The following is a 19,439-nucleotide window of genomic DNA, read 5'->3' on the forward strand; positions in this document are numbered from 1 at the left end:
AACTCACATCAAAAGGATATTTATTTTTAGTTCTGTTAACATGAAAAGGTTAGATTTTTGTGCAAACCTTGTGATGTTCTTAGGCAAGTTTAGATCTCATTTGTGTCAGCTTGTCAAATTTAGCTTTGGCAGCATCAGCCTTTTTCATTGTATTGTTGTACGCATCATCCTAAAAATACAAGAGTACTTCGATTAAATATTAACTTGCATTAAACTAAGCTGACATCCAAGGATACATACCAGATTTCCACTTGTGACTAGGGTTCTAGCATCATAGTTTCCTGTGACATAAGTTTCAAAGTTTTCATTATTATGTCTTCTTTAAACAATTTTCAACTAGGAAATGAATTTATACCTGAAGATTTAGTATCCATGTGGTCAATTTGTGTGAATTTATACCTGAAGATTTAGTATCCATGTGGTCAATTTGTGTGTTGACATGTCATGTTAATTCAACATTAATAGGGGCATTTCCATCACTAGATAGTAAATAAAGTTTGTTGCTACAATGAAAAGTCTATTAATTAATACAATCCTCAAATTTATCACTTTCTCTTTTTAAAATAACTATTGATTTTGACTTTATCAAGATAATCTAATGTATGACAAACACAAACACAAACACATGATTTTGACCTATCATGTTAATTTAACATTAATAGGGGTTTTCATTTTTAATCTTTAACATATATCTATAATAATTAATCAAATTTCTTTTTATCAAAGGAAATAAAAATGAAAGTTATGTTCCATATATTTGTTGGCAAGTTCTAATAATAATATGACACTCTATTTATAACAGTAACCCACGGTTCTAATAATAATAATAATAATAATATTTTGTATCAAAGGAAATAAATGAAACCCCAAAAGATTAGTGGCCTCGTTTGTAATTAAAAATTTGATCTTTTACGATATGACACTCAAATATTTTGTGGTTAAAAATTGTCATATATGATGATTATCTCATAAGATTTTTTATACTCTATAATACGTTTGTGATAAATATTTTTGGGGGACAAACTGAAGCATACATCATCAAATTTTTGATACTTTGTTTCTTTTTCGTTTACATCTTTTTCTATCACTTCATTTCATTTGTATTTATCATGTACTTATTGAGTTTAGAATCAAAACCATCTCAGATAGATAACAAACTTTTAAGAAGATAAAATTTTGTATCAAAACCAAACATCGGTGGTCCTAGTAGAGTAAATTAATTTTAGAGTAAACTACAGTCTTGTTCCTTGTAGTTGTCTATTTTTAACACTTTTGGTATTCTTTATTGAGATTTTAACACCGGTGACCCTTAATGGGTAGTTTGATAACAATTAAGTCCATGCACTTAACAACCCTAACAAAAGGGCTGTCAAACTTTTGAAAAAGACAATTTTACCCTTCCAGCACATTAATGAATAAAATGCTATACATTGTCTAATTTTAAAAAATATTATTTTTTTATACAAGACTATATTATAGTTTTGGGTAAAAAAACATAAGTACATTGCCTTTAATGCGTTATCAGTTAATACAATAGAGTAAATTGTGGCTTTAAACTCTGCTTTCTCATTCTGAAACTTCTCTCTTTGCGCTAAACAATTTTCAACTTTTGTTTTCAGCTTCTCATATGTTAGTTTCTTAGCTTCTTCCTATGTTTATATGATTCCATTACTACAAATAAAATGACATATAGTTTCACTTTTTGTAATAGTTATTGTTTTTGTCATATCATGTATGAAAACCACTCATCTAGTTTGTTATTTTTATAATGTATGTTTATATTTCTCAAATTAATATTAATTTTTATTGATGATATAGTTTCTTAAGTGAGTTGTATTGTACTACAACAGTTGGTTGACCTTTTAAGCAAGGTTGTTTACGTGTTGACTAGGCTTCAAATTTGAACATGTTGCAACTAGCTCTAGTCTATGTTTCTTTATGTGTTCCAACATTCATGAATTTGTTAGTTTCTTAGCATCCTCCTGTGTTTATATGATTCCATTAAGAGTTGATTAGGCTTCAAACTTGCACATGTTGCAACTATGTAACTTGTTTATTTTCATTGGAGCAGTTATGGATAGATCTTGGATGTATTCTGCACCAAGATGTAGTGAACCTTTTATAAATGGGGTTCAATTTTTCTTAAATTTTGCATTTGAGAGATCAAATGTTAACGAAAAGATATTATGCCCTTGTGCACGTTGCCTGAATATGTATTATAGTGGAAGGGGAGATATTTTGGATCACCTCATATGTTTCGGGTTTCGTTCAGAATACTTGGTATGGGTGTATCATGGGGAAGGCTCAACAACTACATCGTCTGGTATAGTACATAATGCAGAGGAAGATCTATTTGACCATGACATGTATGAAATGTTGAATGATGTATTTCAACCCGAGATCGACGTAACTGGAGTAGAGACACACGAGGCTACCTTGAATAATGGTCAAGAGGTGGAAAATGAAGGAAGAACATTTGATAATATAGTTAAGGAAGTTGAAGAGAAGTTATATCCGAGTTGCAAATACAACAAGTTATCTAGCATAGTGCATCTGTACCATCTAAAGTGTCTTAATGGATGGAGTAACAAATCGTTCTCTATGTTGTTGGAGTTTTTAAAAGATTTGTTACCTGAAGGAAATTTGTTACCAAAGACCACCCCACAAGTGAAAAAAATAATGGCTAAACTGGGATTAGGATATGAAAAAATCCATTCATGTCCTAACGGTTGCATGTTATTTTGGGAAGAGAAGGAGAAAGATGAATGTTGTTCTATTTGTGGATCATCGAGATAGAAAGTGTCTCAAGATAATTCAGAAAATGGAACGATTCCACCTAAGAAGAAGGCATCAAAAATATTACAGTGGTTTCCTTTGAAGCCTAGACTTCAGAGATTGTTCATGTCATCGAAGACAGCTAGCCTAATGAAGTGGCACCATGTGGAACGTGTGGAAGATGGAAAGATTCGACATCCGGCTGATGCACTAGCCTGGAAAGATTTTGATAAAAAATTTCTAGAATTTGCTAGTGATCCCCGTAATGTTCGTTTAACTCTAGCAAGTGATGGTTTTAACCCATTCAGGACAATGAACGTGTCGCATAGTATTTGTCCTGTTTTTCTTATTCCCTACAACTTGCCACCATGGTTGGTTATGAAACAACCTAATTTCATTCTCTCCTTAATTATTCCCGGTCCAAGAGCTCCCGGAAACAAGATAGATGTGTATATGCAGCCTTTGATAAAATAATTGAAGGAGTTGAGGGATGTTGGAGTTGAGACATTTGATGCCTCAACTAAACAAAACTTTCAATTAAAGGCATCAGTTCTCTCTACTATATCCGACTTTCCCGGTTATGCCAATTTATCTGGGTGGAGCACCAAAGGAGCACTTTCATGTCCATTATGTGGTTTTGATACTGATTCTAAATGGCTAACCCATGGAAAAAAGTATTGTTACATGTGTCATAGAAGATGGCTTCCAACTAACCATCATTGGCGTAGAGACACTAAATCCTTTGTTGGAAGAGAGGAATTACGAGTTGCCCCAAAACCTTCTTCCGGAGAGGAGGTTCTCCAACAGTTAGACGGTATAGAATTTCTTGCTGAAAAAGTAGATGGTGGTCCATGGAAAAAGAAAAGTATTTTTTTATGTTGCCATACTGGGAGCACTTGTTGTTGCGTCATAATTTTGACCTAATGCACATTGAAAAAAATGTATCTGAGAACATTGTGGGGACTTTTTTAGGTCAAGGAAAAAAGTCAAAAGATAACTATGAAACACGACTTGATCTAAAACAATTGGGTATAAGAAAGGAATTGCATACCAAAAAGCGACCTCGAAGTGATACTACTTTCATGCCAAGGGCATGTTATCAAATGAATCAGGATGAGAAGGGATTGTTCTTAAAAATATTAAAGCTAATTAAGCCTCCTGATGAATTTTCATCCAATATCTCTCGATGTGTGTAATTGAATGAGAAGAAATTAGTTGGGATGAAAAGTTATGATCACCATATGTTGATGCAAGAATACTTGCCCATTGCATTACGAGGTACTTTGCCAGACCATGTAAGCTCCACTATAATAGAGTTGAGCGATTTTTTTAGGATCATTTGCTACAAAGACTTAACCGAAGTTGATCTCCAATATCTCGAATCAAAAGTTTTCGTCACTTTATGCAAATTGGAAAAGATTTTTCCTCCTTCATTCTTTACTATAATGGTGCACTTGGTGATCCACTTAGTTAGAGAGGTTACGTTAGGAGGTCCAGTTGCTTTTCGATGGATGTACCCTATAGAGAGGTAAACAATATTTATGTTAATTTTTCCTATTATCTTCTATTATTCTATAGATGATCATTTTTTTGTAATTGTAATCATAGATACCTTCTAACACTTAAGTCCTACGTTCATACTAGAGCTCATCCTGAAGGTTCAATTGCTGAAGGCTATTTAGCTCAAGAATGTGTAACATTTTGCTCCAGATATCTCTCAGGAGTAGAAACCATATTTACTAGACCAATTAGGAATGATGATGAAGGTGATCAAAATGAGATTGAAGAATCTAACAATCTTTGCCCAGGTCGCCCATTGGGACGTAAAAAGAATTCTAGGGTATCACTTCAGAAAAGAAAGAGATCTTCAAATTTCGTCTTGGACGAGAAGTCACTCACTCAAGCACATCGTTATGTCCTATTTAATGTTGAATCAGTTTCACCATTCCAAGAGTAAGATAAACTATTTTTCCTATGCGTTTACATATTATTCTTCATTTACCTCATATTATTGTTCTTTATCTGAAGGGAACACAAAAGGATAATAAAGGGACAAAATCGATCTCGGCGGATACATGATTATGAAATCAACAAGATTCACTGCCAACAATTTAGTGAATGGTTTAAGAGAAGGGTAATTTGGAATAAATATTGGATGTATCAAAGTTTGATTTTCAAGATGTAATTATATAATTATGTTGATAGGTTGCACGCATGGAAGAGCAAGGAGATCAAAAAGTGACTGACGAAATAAAATGGCTTGCACGTGGTCCACTTAGAGTTGTGCAAAAATACTCAGGATACCTAGTTAAAGGTTATCGATTTCATACAAGAAAACGAGAGGAACTTCTACGAACTCAAAACATGGTGTGGCTGTTATGGTAGAAGGTGCAAATTATTCCAGTAGTCGAGATAGAAGGCCAGTCGAAGGCGTGAATAACTACTATGGAAAATTAACTGACATTATTGAATTAAACTACTCTGGAATGATACGAGTTGTTTTATTCAAATGTGAGTGGGTTGACATCAACAGAGGTTGCAAGAAAGATGGCAATGTAACATTGGTCAACTTCTCATATAAGACACATACCGGTGTTAACTTGATTGATGATCCCTTTGGTTTGGCATCACAGGCCGACAAGGTGTTCTACTCCATGTGTGATTTATGGAAAGTACATTGCTAAAGTAAATTTATGGAAAATAATTTTGTAGAGCATGTGTGATTTGAGGAGAAAGAGCCGTGCAAAGATGGAAGAGCCCCATGTTTCTGGGACAAAATCATTTGCTCGACTTGCTCATGAAGAGGTATTATTATATTTTATTATTTTGACTTATATTATCGTCTTTTTTTTTAAATTATTTATTTTCATCAAACATAACTACATCTTGTTATAGGCATTGAAAAATAGTGTATACCCAACACGAGGACAAATATATGTAAAAACTCGCACTCGTAAAAATGGAAATATCGTGAATGAAAAAGTCGCTCAAGTTATGGTAATGATTTCCCTAGACATTATATATACATGTTTTTAATCATATCAAGTCATATACTATTTGTTTCGTTTTAAACCGTGTAATTTGTACCACTTTCAAAGTAGGTTGCTATATTATGTTGCTATTAATTTGAAAGTGGGACAATAACAGTGGGTGAGAAACACTTGTCATGTTTTTTGTATGTTGCTATAATGCAGACTTCCCTACAAGCCATTGCAAGTGATTCCTCAAATACCCAAGGATCAAATACCCTAGGATTTGTAGATGATTTTTCAAATGATGACTACTCTAAAGTTAAAGGTCCTGAAAAAAGAGGGTATATCAGATGTGTTGGAAGGATGCCTACCGTAAAAGAGAAGGTTGTTTCTTGTTCTAATGATCCGAGTGTTGAACAACTAAAAACTATGGTGAACGTTATGGCAAATATCATCCAAGAACATATCCCAAATGCAAACTTATCTGGAATTCTTAGCAATATGAGCATACAGGTACATATGTCATCTATAATTGCATTGTTCCTATTCAATTACCCTATGAACGAAAAAAACATTCATTAAAATTAGTCCATTATCATATTTCCAATTGGACTCAAGAATGACCACTTTTGCCCTTCTGAATATTCTTCTTGGTGTACATTTGTACAAGACTAGTAGAAGATATCTAGAATTGGACATTAATGTTACATGTTTTCATTAATTTGTTTCAGATGCCAGGAAACACTTCTACAGGTCCACGTAACTCTAATTCAGTTAACCAGAGAGCATCTTCTGAAAGTCATCATAATGATGGTAATCATTTTTATGAGCTTTTGTATTTCCTTTGTTCTTATAAATATAGTTTATTTGTGTTGAGTGTTATATTATTTATTTTGTAAACTAAGCCTTGTTTCACTGGATTCTGGATTATCTTTGTTTTTTGACAGGGAATTGCTAGCATTGATTCTAGAGTATGAGATAACACAATTTATTCAACCTATCATGTCTTTGTTTTTTTGTTTTATTTTATTTTTATATGTATGTTTGAACTTTTTCTCATTACTTTATGTTTAGCATTTACTTAAACATATTTGATATTCCCCTAGATATTCGATTCAAAAAGTTAAAAAATATTGATGAAAAACAATAAAATTTTGATTATTTGTAATGTGCTACAATTTAATTATTCATTTTATTTTATATTATAGATGAAATTGTATTGTGGAAAAAAAAATTGTCACTAAAATCTTAAAATATCTAATTATACGTAGCATGAATTTTTTAAATCACATGAGCTTTTAATGGCACAAAATATATGCCACAAAAAATTTTCTTCTACTGTGACACATAAAAAATGCCACTATTTTTTATTATAGTAAATAAATAAGTGCCACTAAAATTTTAAAATGTGTAACTAAAAGCAACACAAATTATTAAATCAAATCAGATTTAGTGGCACAAAATATGTGTCACAAAAGAAATTTGTTTTACTGTGACAAATAAAAAAGTGCCACTGAAAGCCTAAAAACTGCAGCAGCAAAAACAAAAAGTGCCACTAAAAGGTTTTAGTGGGAGCGTTTCTAGTGGCATTTATTAAGTGTGCCGCTGATTCTTTGAGAAGCCTTTAGTGGCATTTTTTTGGACTTTTAGTGGCACTTTTTGTGTGCCACTAAATGACATATTTTTTGTAGTGATCCTATAGCAGAATCATATCGGTCTCAACTCATTCTTTCATGTTCATCACTAGAACTGGGACATTGAGTTTTACTCAATTTGATGCCATGTTGCATAGGTAGAAAACCTTTCTTGGAGTCTTGCATCTTGAACCTCTTCAAGATCTTATCCAAATATGTACTCTGACTTAGTCCTATTAGATGTTTCGACCTATCTCTATAGATCCTTATACCAAGTATGTATGCAACCTCTCTTAGATCCTTCATAGCGAAGCAACTCCCAAGCCACGTCTTAACACCTTGTAACGCCGGGATATCGTTTCTTGTAAGGAGTATGTCATCCACATACAACATTAGGAAGACTACATTACTCCCACTAGCTTTGATATATACACGAGACTCACCTTCACTTCTTGAAAATCCAAACTCTTTGACCTTTTTATGAAAGCAAAGGTTCTAGCTGCAAGACGCTTCTTTTAGTCCATATATGGACCTTTCAAGTTTACACACTCTATTCGGGTAATTTGGATCAATGAAGCCCTCAGGTTGTGCCATATACACTTTCTCTGCGAGTTTTCCATTAAGGAAAGCGGTCTTCACATCCATTTTCCATACTTCATGATCATCAAAAGCTGCTATAGCAAGTAATATCCTAATAGACTTGATCTTGGCTAGTGGTGAAAAAGTTTCCTCATAATCAATCCCTTAAGTTTGAGTGTAACCCTTTGCAACCAACCTAACCTTGAACGTGTGCACATTCCCATACATTTCGATCTTCTTCTTGAAGATCCATTTGCACCCAACAGTCTTAATGCCAGGTGTAGGATCAACCAAATTCCAAACTTGGTTGTCATGCAGGGACTGAATCTCGCTCTCCATGCTCTCTTTCCACTTGGCTAATGGGTTTTGAGCATTACAACATTCCTATGGTGCACATGCAACCCTAATTGCTTTGGATCTAGGTTTTTAACAAGTTATACATGCATAATAATTTTCCAAAGCAAAACCCTAATCTAGCATAAATATTTTCCGAAATCAATAACTAAACCAAAGTTAGAAGAATACCTTTTCCTTGTTGATTGGTTGATCTTGACCTTCAAGAGCTTAGTGCCTCAATTGTTGCACCTCTAATGGACTACAAACACCACAAGCAATGGATGAACAAGAGAGAGAGGATGAGGGCTTATTGAAATCGGCTAGAGTTCTCTTAGAAAGCATAGGGGCCGAATTTTATAAGTGTAGCACCTGGTTCTTGGTATGTATTCTTTTGTTAAATACTTTGCATTTTGGCCTTGGACTCGGCAAGTTGAAGGTCCAACTCGCCGAGTAGAAGCAAGAAGGGACACGGGACTTAAGCGATGGACTCGGCGAGTCGGGTCCCGGACTCGGCGAGTAGACCCTATTTGGAAAAAAAAAACCCTAATCCGAGGGTTTGCACCCTATTTAAACACCTTAACTCGGCCTCCATCGTCCCATTTGCTCCCAGAAGACCCTCAAAGCAAACCCTAGCCGTTATTGAAGCAATCTAAGGCATTTGGAGTGACTTTGGTGCTTTTGTGATCCAAGGAGGGAAGGAAAAGCTTGAAGGAACAAGAGGAGGCTAAAGGGATCAGAGTTTGTGCACCATTTTCCGCTCATTGAAGGTAAAAAGCATGCACCTTGCTCTTCCATTTGCTAGATCCCATTTTGTGAAGTTTTAGGGCTTTTCTAAGCCATTTTGGTCACCAACCATGATTGCAAGCATGGATTGGAGTTGATGTTTCGGATCTAGGCCCTTAGAGGGGTTACAAGGCAGAAAGGAGTGGCTCTTGCACTCAAAGAAGGCCCCATGCTTTGAGAGGGCTTGTTTAAGGACCTTTTAAGCTCAAAGTCCCATGCAAGCACGTAAAGGTTGTAACTTTACGTGCTAGATCGATTGTAGAAGCATAGATTTATCTTTTGATCAAAGGTTGTACGTCAGAAATCGAAGATTCAGTGACTGGTTGTGACCAACTCGACGAGTCCGTTCTTGGACTCGGCGAGTCCAAGGTTCCGTCCCATATCAGTTGAGGGTCATAAGGACCCAGTTGAGTATGGAAAGGTTTTAAGGGGGTCCCAGGGAGTGACCCAACCTTCTGGACTAAGCCATTGTTCTGGAAATTCATGGGACTCGGCGAGTGCATGAACAGACTCGACAAGTCCAAGGCAATCTTCTTAAGGATGAAGATGAACTCGACGAGTTGTTCATACAACTCGGTGAGTCAAGGACAGGACCTATGTATCAGTTGATGATGAACTCGACGAGTTGTTCATATAACTCGGCGAGTCAGATGAGGATTCAGTCGATGATCATTTAGAAGGAAAACTCGTCGAGTCATCGCCTAACTCGACGAGTAGAGATGGGTATGAGGTCTAATGGAAGGATAAGGACTCGGCGAGTTGGCGAGCCAACTCGACGAGTCAGGTCAACTAGAATTTGAATTTGACTTTGACTTGCTCAGGGGTAAAATGGTCATTTTACCCTAAGAGTAGATGTCAGTGTATGACTAAGTGTTTTGTGGGAATTATAGCTGGAGGATTTCCGGAGTAGCAGCGGCAGCAGTCAGAGGATTCTCACACAGTTCAGCAGCTACTACGAGGTGAGTTACCTTCCAGTAGTGGTGGGTCCACGGCCACAATGTCGGCCCACCAGGAGGGATCGTATGTTAGATGTTTGTCTTTGTGATATTCATTTGTGTTGCTACTACCTGATATGTTATATGCTAGCGTGATATGATATGTGATAGTGATAGAGTTCGGTTGTTAGGACCGAAGGGTAGGTTAGGCACCCCAGATATGCCTAACAGTATGTTATGATATGTTTAGTTGCTAGCATGATATGTTATATGAGATAAAGGTAGTAGGAGGGGGAATAGTCCCCGAGATTCGGTTGTTAGGACCGAAGGGTAGGTCGGACACCCCAAATATGTCTGACAATAGATTATGCTATGATATATGTGATAGTAGTAGTAGGGGGTGAAATAGTCCTCGAGGTTCGGTTGTTAGGATCGAAGGGTAGTCAGCACCCCAGAATGGCTTGACACAGGTAGTTCGGCACCCCAGAATGGCTGTACGGGTAGGTCGGCACCCCAGAATGGCCGTACCGGGTAGGTCAGGCACCCCAGAAATATCTGGCAGTATGTATGTGATGTGATTGTATGGTATGTGGTACGATGGGGGAACTCACTAAGCTTCGTGCTTACAGTTTTCAGTTTTGGTTTCAGGTACCTTTTCAGCAAAGGGGAAGGAGTTGGCACGGTAGCGGCGCATCATACACATGCTCTTTGTTTTCCACACTATGAGATATTTTGGGATTTGTACTCTGACATTATTATGTTTTACGATTCGGTTTTCAGATACGAGATATGTTTTTATTAAATGATATGATCGGATGATATTTTGTTACAAATGTTTTGTAAATCACTTAATCAAAAAATGAAATTTTTGGACGTGAAAATTGGGTTGTTACAAGTTGGTATCAGAGTCCTGGTTTGAGGGATTCGGACACACCTTCGGGGGCGTTTGGACTCAAACCGAAGGATTAAAAGATTTTATAAGAAAGTGGTTTTTTAAATAATAAGACAGAAGAGTTTTTGAGAAAGAATAAGTGTGTGATGTGCGCGACCGACCGAGCTTAAGTAAGTATTCCCCAAAGTACCCATACAATGTTATGCTATGTTTACCAGATTCAGTAGAACAACATGCTAGAATAGGACTAAGGATATAGGAATGATGCCTTATGTGCCTGCTTTATGTGCTTCAGCTTATGAGAATTGCATGCTAGTATTAAGTAGATAGTAGTAGGATAGCCTATTTAGGTTATGCCTGGTAGTATGAGCTTAGTGTTATATGCTAGTTCAACTTCTCATTATGAGGACAGATTTGCTTGAGTAGTTTTCCTACGCCCGAATGCTGCTTGCTTTGTGCTTTGTAGGACTCCAATTGATGGGAGTTAGTCATTAGGTGAATACGTCACGTTACATGTGATCAAGGTTGAATAATCTCAGAGTGCTGGATTTGGCCCTATTGCGCAGCTTTTGTTTGAGTCTAACCGTTGTAGGGACGAGTATGTTACTCGAAGGATTATCTGAGCCTCATCATATGTGATGGTATTCAGGAAATGGCTAATTGACACTACAAGGAGGCCTTCAGCAACTGAGGACCAGTTTGGGTGGAGTCAGAGATTTTTGCTAAGGAAAGCCTAGAATGGGAATAACAGAGGATCAGCAGTGGTGAAAGGGATCTGGTGGAGTCAAAGCTGTCCTTGAGGAAGGTATGGATAGATGTGGAAGGTAGTATGGGCCCGTACTACTGAAAGGAGAGGATCCGTACCCGAATTAAGGAGGGCTGAGGCAAGACCAGGGAACTTGTAGTAGATGTGATCCCTTTAAAGGTATCAGTATCACTAATGGTTGCCTGTATGTATTGCAGAATGGTTGTACTACGTCCGAGGCCAGAAGTTGGCAGTTCAGGAGAGGGATCGGGTTCGGGATCAGGTTCCGAGCCAGTAGATGAGAGGCTACGCGAGTTCATCGCGTCAGAGATCACCAGAGGCATCCTTGAGTCGACCCCCATCATTTTCGGGTCGATCAAGGAAGGGATAGTTGAGCTGATGGAGGACCGCCTCAGGGCGTTCAGGAGTGACATGGCATCTGGCCAGTCAGGATCTCACACACTGTCCTTTAAGGACTTTAGGGGCAGTGGTGCGCCGGTTTTCCATGGGGCGAAGGACCCCATTGCTGCCAGACGATGGATTGCGGACATTGAGTCCACACAGCTGACCAGCTTCTGCCCCGAGGGGTCGAAGGTGAGATATGCAGCAGGATGTTTGAGAGACAGAGCTAGAGACTGGTGGGAGTTTGTTGGTGAATCATTGGGAGCCTCGGTTGTTGAGGCTATGACATGGTCGGATTTTGTGACCCGGTTCCGAGCAGAGTTTATGCCAACGGTAGAGCTTCAGCAGCTGGCCAGAGAGTTTTTGGACATGAGGCAGACTACGGAGACTGTGGCGGAGATCACCGCCAAGTTCCGGGAGAGGGCATTGCTGGTGCCCCAGTATGCAGGAGATGAGGACATGAGGAGGACCCGCTAACATCATGTTGCGAGCCGACATTCAGGAGCATGTTAGTTTTTCAGCTTGCCGTACCCTGGATTCCATGATTGCCAGGGCAAAGGAGAGGGAGATTGATCTGGAGCATGTCCGGAAGAGGAATACTGAGGAGGGTCACTGGGGCTTCGGGGAAGAAGCCCAAGGGATCAGATGGTAGGTCGAAGGGCCAGTGAGGACCGGGCCGCTGCAGGAAATGCGGCAGGCCACATGAGGGGGCGTGTAGACTGGGATCGTCGGGCTGCTACAAGTGCGGCAAGACGGGGCATTTCAGCAGGGATTGTACAGCCCCTGCACCGGTTATTCAGACGTCTTAGTTACTGTGTTTCCACTGCAACCAGAGGGGCCACAAGAAGGCCAATTGCCCCCAGTTGACAGCAACATCAGCGCCAGTGAAGGCGCCAGCTCTAGCGACCCTGTGGATCACTGATGGCCGGCAGGGCAAGGCAGAGACTCCAGTGGTAAGGAGCCGGACATTCCAGTTGACTACCGAGGAGGCACGCGCTGCACCCGATGTGGTGATGGGTATGACTTCTTATTTATGCTGTTATGATATGTTGTTGTGATTTTGATATGTTATGTATGTGCTCTGTTTAGGATCGTTCCATGTGAACGGTATCCTAGTTCAGGTACTATTTGATTCGGGTGCTACCCGATCATTTGTCTCTCTTGCGCTTAGCAAGAAGTTTCCTGAGTCTTCGGACATGTTGGATTGCCCTTTAGAGGTAGAGATTGCTGATGATCGATCGGTGCGAGCATCGACAGTATTCCGAGACTGTGTGTTGATATTATTCAAGGAGCGTTATCTGGTGGACCTGGTTCCTATTTTGTTGAGAGGGAACAAGGTGATTATAGGCATGGATTGGTTGAGCCCCAATGGGGCAGTGATAGATTGCGCACAACAGCTGGTTCGGATCAGGACCCCAAGTGGGGGAGAGTTGGTAGTTCAGGGCGAGAGGCCACAACAAGGACCATCATTATGTTCAGCAGCGAGAGCTAGGCGTTACCTTTAGCAGGGTTGCGCAGGATATGTCGCTTATTTTATGGATACCCGGGAGGCGGGAAAGGCGACAGTGGGCGATGTGACCGTGGTGCGAGAGTTTACGGACGTATTCCCCGAGGAGTTGCTAGGGATACCTCCGGAGAGACAGGTGGAGTTCAGGATCGACCTAGTCCCTGGTGCGGCTCCGATAGCCAAGGCACCGTATCGGTTGGCTCCTCCTGAGATGCAGGAGTTGTCTACACAGCTACAGGAGCTATTAGACAAGGAATTCATTAGATCGAGTAGTTCTCCCTAGGGAGGCCCAATTCTGTTTGTGAGAAAGAAGGACAGGTCACACCGGATGTGTATAGATTACCGGGAGCTAAACAAGGTAACGGTGAAGAATCGTTACCCACTCCCGAGGATTGATGACCTCTTTGACCAGCTATAGGTAGCATCTTGGTTCTCCAAGATTGATCTGCATTCGGGATATCATCAGATGAGGGTCAAAGAGGAGGATGTAAAGAAGAATGTGTTTCAGACGCGCTATGGCCACTACGAGTTTGTGGTGATGCCCTTCAGGCTCACCAATGCTCCTGCCGCGTTCATGGACCTCATGAACTGCGTGTGTAGACCGATGTTAGACTTGTCTGTCATAGTGTTTATTGATGATATCTTGGTTCATTCCAAGACGCAGGAGGAGCACGAGGAGCACCTGTGGGAGGTACTGGAGACTTTGAGGAGGGAGAAGTTGTATGCTAAGTTCTCCAAGTGTGAGTTCTGGTTGCGCAAGGTGCAGTTCCTTGGGCATCTCGTCAACCAGAAAGGGATTTCAGTGGACCCGGCCAAAGTGGATGTCGTGATGAGATAGGAGGTTCCGAAGTCTCCATCTAAGATTCGGAGTTTCCTAGGATTAGCCGGCTACTATCGGAGATTCATCCAGGATTTCTCCAAGGTAGTCGTACCATTGACCAGGCTAACGAGGAAGGTCGTGGTCTTTCGTTGGGGGCCTAAGCAGCAGGCCGCATTCGAGACACTGAGACAGAGATTGTGCGAGGCGCCAATCTTAGCCCTGCCAGAGGGCATGGAGGATTTTTTTGTGTACTGCGATGCGTCCATCTCAGGTTTGGGCGCAATATTGATGCAAAGAGGGCATGTCATCGCCTACGCGTCGAGGCAGCTGAAGCCTCACGAGGCGAACTACCCGACGCATGATTTAGAGCTGGGGGCTGTTGTGTTCGCCCTCAAGATCTGGCGTCATTACCTCTATGGGGTTTGTTGTACCATCTACACGGACCATAAGAGTTTGAGGTACCTCATGGATCAGCCGAATCTAAACATGAGGCAGCTTTGGTGGATGGACGTGGTAAAGGATTACAATTGCGAGATCCTTTATCACCCGGGTAAGGCCAATGTGGTGGCCGACGCGCTTAGCCGCAAGGCAACGCTAATCAGGGATATCTGTCTGAGGATGACAGTGGTAACTCCGCTGTTGGAGCGGATTCGGGAAGCCCAGCAGGAGGCCATGAAGGAGGAACATCGGAAGAGCAAGCGGATTGTGGGGCAGGTTTCCTCCTTCAACTATGATAGCCGGGGATTACTGACACTACACTGTAGGGTGTGGGTGCCATACCTCGGGGGTGTGCGCCAACATCGGATGGAGGAGGCGCACAAATCTCGGTTTTCCATTCATCCCAGGGCGATAAAGATGTATAAGGATCTTCGTCTGGACTATTGGTGGCCCTGCATGAAGCAGGATGTGGCATGGTTTGTGGAGCAGTGCTTGACCTGCAGGAAGGTCAAGGCTGAGCATCAGAGACCTCACGACAAGATGCAGCCGTTGGATATTCCGCTTTGGAAATGGGAAGACATCACGATGGATTTTATCACAAAGCTTCCCAGGACCGCGCGGGGAGTGGATTCGATTTGGGTCATCGTCGATCGATTGACCAAGAACGCCCATTTTATCCCGATTCAGGAGAGTATTTCGGCCCAAAGGTTGGCCGATATCTATATCAGGGGGGGTAGTGGCGCGGCACAGGGTGCTTGTGTTGGTGGTTTCAGACAGGGATGTGCGGTTCACTTCCAGGTTTTGGAAGAAGTTTCATGACGAGTTGGGTACTCGTCTACATTTTAGCACCGCCTTTCACCCGCAGACGGAGTTTATTTTATGAAATGTATTTCCAAAACATACGTTATGATTGAGTTTATTTTATGAAATGTATTTCCAAAACATATTTTAAACGTACTCATGTAAATATGAACCCTCATATTTACAAAAGTAAAGTTCTTTATCAGTTTGTATTGGTCAAGGCGAATGTTAAGTCTGCATATGAAATACATTTGGTCACTTGTGCATGTGAATTTAAAAAAATGAATGCTCAAAGCATCATAGAGAGTATATTAGAAAGAAGTGTTCTCTTATAAAGCAGAACCAAATCTATATGAGGGTTCATATTTACACAAGTACTATAACACCCGGTTTCGAATCGCTTCATTATTTTGGGGCTACGGCCCGATAACCAGTTATCATAAGGCTTAGGAGTTTGGGGAAGAAAGGAATTATCCCTTTTACATGGTGGTGTTAAATTTTAAGTGATTCGAGTGGTCATTGATGTTTCGGATCCCAAGGGCATAAATGTAATTTGTTATCTCGGTCCTTTATGAATTTTGGGTTTGGTTCGGGAACTTCAAGGATTTGATGGGTTGCTAGAATTTTAGAGCTTCTTGCCACCTTTACGTGGATATAAAGTTTTTCAGAAACGGACATAGAATGAAGAAGTTATGGCCTTCGGAAGAATATAAGGTTTTGGGAAAAACCCTGGTATGCGGGGCGTACATGGGTAGTACGCAGGGCATACTCATGCGAGGGCAATTATGTGGTGTGTACTTTGGCGTACGCTTAGCGTAGTCAGCAGTATTGGTCGTGAAGGTTTTGCCTCATACGTTGGGTGTACGAGGAGTACGAGGGGTGTCTAAACCCTAATTTTTGATCAAGTATACCCTATTTAAACGTCCTTATTTCTTAGGTTGGCCTCCTTATTAGCCTCTAAAACCCCAGACACCCTAACATCGAGTCTTAGCCTCCATTGATGGGTGTTTGAGCCTTCGGTAAGGATTTGGTGTTCATTTTGTGGGTCTAGAAGATGAAGGAGGAACTTGAAGACTTATTATTTGAAGGAAAGATTTGGGATCAAACAATTTCACCTCCTTTTGATAGCTTGGGAGGTATAAAGTCACAACCTTGCCTTTTCATTTCATAGATCTTTTTCTTGGTTCGTTTTCGGTCGTTTTGACCCTTTCGGTGGATGATTGGGAGTCTAAGTCGTTTGTAAAGCTTGAAATTGTAGATCTGGTTATATCATGGGCTCCTTGGGCATAAAGGTGCAAACTTTATGGTGGTTTTGGTTCCATGCATGTATTAAGTCAAGTATTAAGCTCTTTTGAGCTCTAGAGTCACATTTAGCCATGCATGTACATAATGTTGGCAACTTTATGTGATTAACCACGTTGGGGAAGTCAGATCTGAGTTTGGATCCATGTCTTAGAGGATTAAGTGCCTAGTTGGATAGTTGGCTTTAGGTTGGTGAGTACGTTGGGCGTACAAGCATGTATGTTGCGCATACAAGCCTCCCAAGCAGTATACTAAGCATACAGGTTGAGTACGCCCCACGTACTCAGTAGACTTGGGCCTTCTTGCATTTTGGGCTGGGATGTGTTGGGCAATGGTGGGCCATCTGGAATTCATTGTTAGGCTATTGTATCTTGTTGGGCCTTTTGGGTAAAGGCCTATGAAAGGAATTAGACCCAATTTGGAAAATTGGTCCATATTTGGGCCTTAGATGTTATTTTTGGATTTTTAGACTTTTAGTCATCTAGTTTGAGCCAAGCTTGTGGAAGGGTAAAAAGGTATTTTACCCTAAATGGGACTCATAGTGTGAGTCAAGAGGTAGATGTTGATGGGTTGTCTTTGTGGTATCTGATAGCGTGTGGATTTTAGCGGATCTGCATTCAAAGATTATTCGTGGGATCAACTGTTGATGGAGTGTTGTCTTGATGTTGGCAGTTCAGGATCTGTCAGCCAACAGTCAGGGATCGTCTGCATGATTTAGCAATGTGAGGTGAGTTTTCTTCACTGTACTTGTGGGTCGAAGGCACCAATGTCGGCCCTTTGGATTATTATCCCGGTTTATCGTATAATTGAGTACTGCAATGATTTGTTAAATATGTATCCTGGTAGAAAGGATGATGCTATGTGTAATGATCTGTTAGATCTTCCTGTTATCTGTTCTAGCTATGTTTACCAGTCGCATGTGTTGATGTAGTGTGGTTGGGTTAAGACTGTACTGCTTTGTGCTGCTAGTCAACAAACCCGATGATATTTATATTCGTATATTATATGTATACTTATCTATTATGTATATGTCGACATGGTTTGTGTATATGTTTGGGTTGAGGCGGTCCTGCTTAGTGCTGAAGGCCAACAGACCCAGGGCGGCCCGGATAGGCTGTAGGCCAGTGGAGCGTACTACTCAGGTCGAAGGCCCGGAGAACGATCCAGACATGTTGAAGGCCTGGTGAGATGGTCCAGACATGATGAAAGTTCTATGAGCGGTCCAGACAGGTTGAAGGCCTGGTGAGGTGGTCCAAACAGACTGAAGGATTTATATACATGTTGTTTGCTGTATATGCTATCTGGTGTGTGTTGGTACTTTGGGGGAACTCACTCAGCTTTGTGCTTACAGTTCGTTGTGATTTCAAGTTTTTCAGATGATTCGTGGCAAGACAAAGGCGTGGCCGTATACATCCTTGGTTTTACAACAGATTGGATTTTGGGAGACTCTGATTTAAATCATGTTTTGGGAATCAATGTTTTTGTAAATACTTTTGTTAATAAATGGGTTGTTTAGAAAAGTTTAATTTTACTGAAATTTTTGGTTTTGTAAAATAAACTCATTCATAACGTATGTTCCATATCATACTATTTGGAAATACATTAAATAAACTATTCTGCATTTTGAGTGTGTTTTATTGACCTAACATACTTGCTTGTCTTTACTTATTTAAGCATACGAAAGTTTCTTAGTCTTTTTTTCTTTTCCTATTCGTATTATTCATAATCTAACCCTAATAATTAGATTTTTTGAATGTGGGTAAATCCACATGTTTTACACATGTAAAAAAGCTTTATAATGCAACCCTATAAAGAAAAGAAAATTTAGATTTTTCAAACAACTATGTATAATATAGGAAATTTTTACCATAAAGTTATTGTGCAAGGTAGCATCAAACAAAATAACTAGATGAACACATGTGCTCTATCCAAATTAATCTGTGTTTAGTTTAGTATCTAATACCTAAATTTGAAAAATTGATGTGTGGTTGACCCCCAAAGCATCGACGAGTGTCTCGCAAATAGCTAATATGATTTTAGGTTAATGACATTTTACCATTGTAATCAACATCAATGTAGAACATTTGACAATGTTGATTGTTGTTGACCTGGAAAACCCTAATATGACTCCTAATGAGGGCGGTTAGAAATTATTCGGGAAGATGACAAAAAAAATCGATTTCAACGAACTAATTAAATTAAGTCCTTAATGCAAAAATAATAATAATAATAATAATAATAATAATAATAATAATAATAATATTAAATTAAACCCTTATTATTCCTGTTTGTCTTATATCGTTTTGTAATTATAAGTTGCTAATTATAATCGATAAACATTGTAACGAAATACACGACCATAATTACATGCCTAATTACCATAAATTATACATGTTTTTTTAATAAAACCCCTATAAAATAACATACCTAATTACCAATAAATAATAAAAAACAAATAAATATTCTAAGGTCTAACTCATAGAAAATAACACCCATTAAATTCTTTAAAATATACAAA

The sequence above is a fragment of the Lactuca sativa genome, chromosome 2 (genome assembly GCF_002870075.4).
Source record: "Lactuca sativa cultivar Salinas chromosome 2, Lsat_Salinas_v11, whole genome shotgun sequence".
Lineage (NCBI taxonomy): Eukaryota > Viridiplantae > Streptophyta > Magnoliopsida > Asterales > Asteraceae > Lactuca > Lactuca sativa.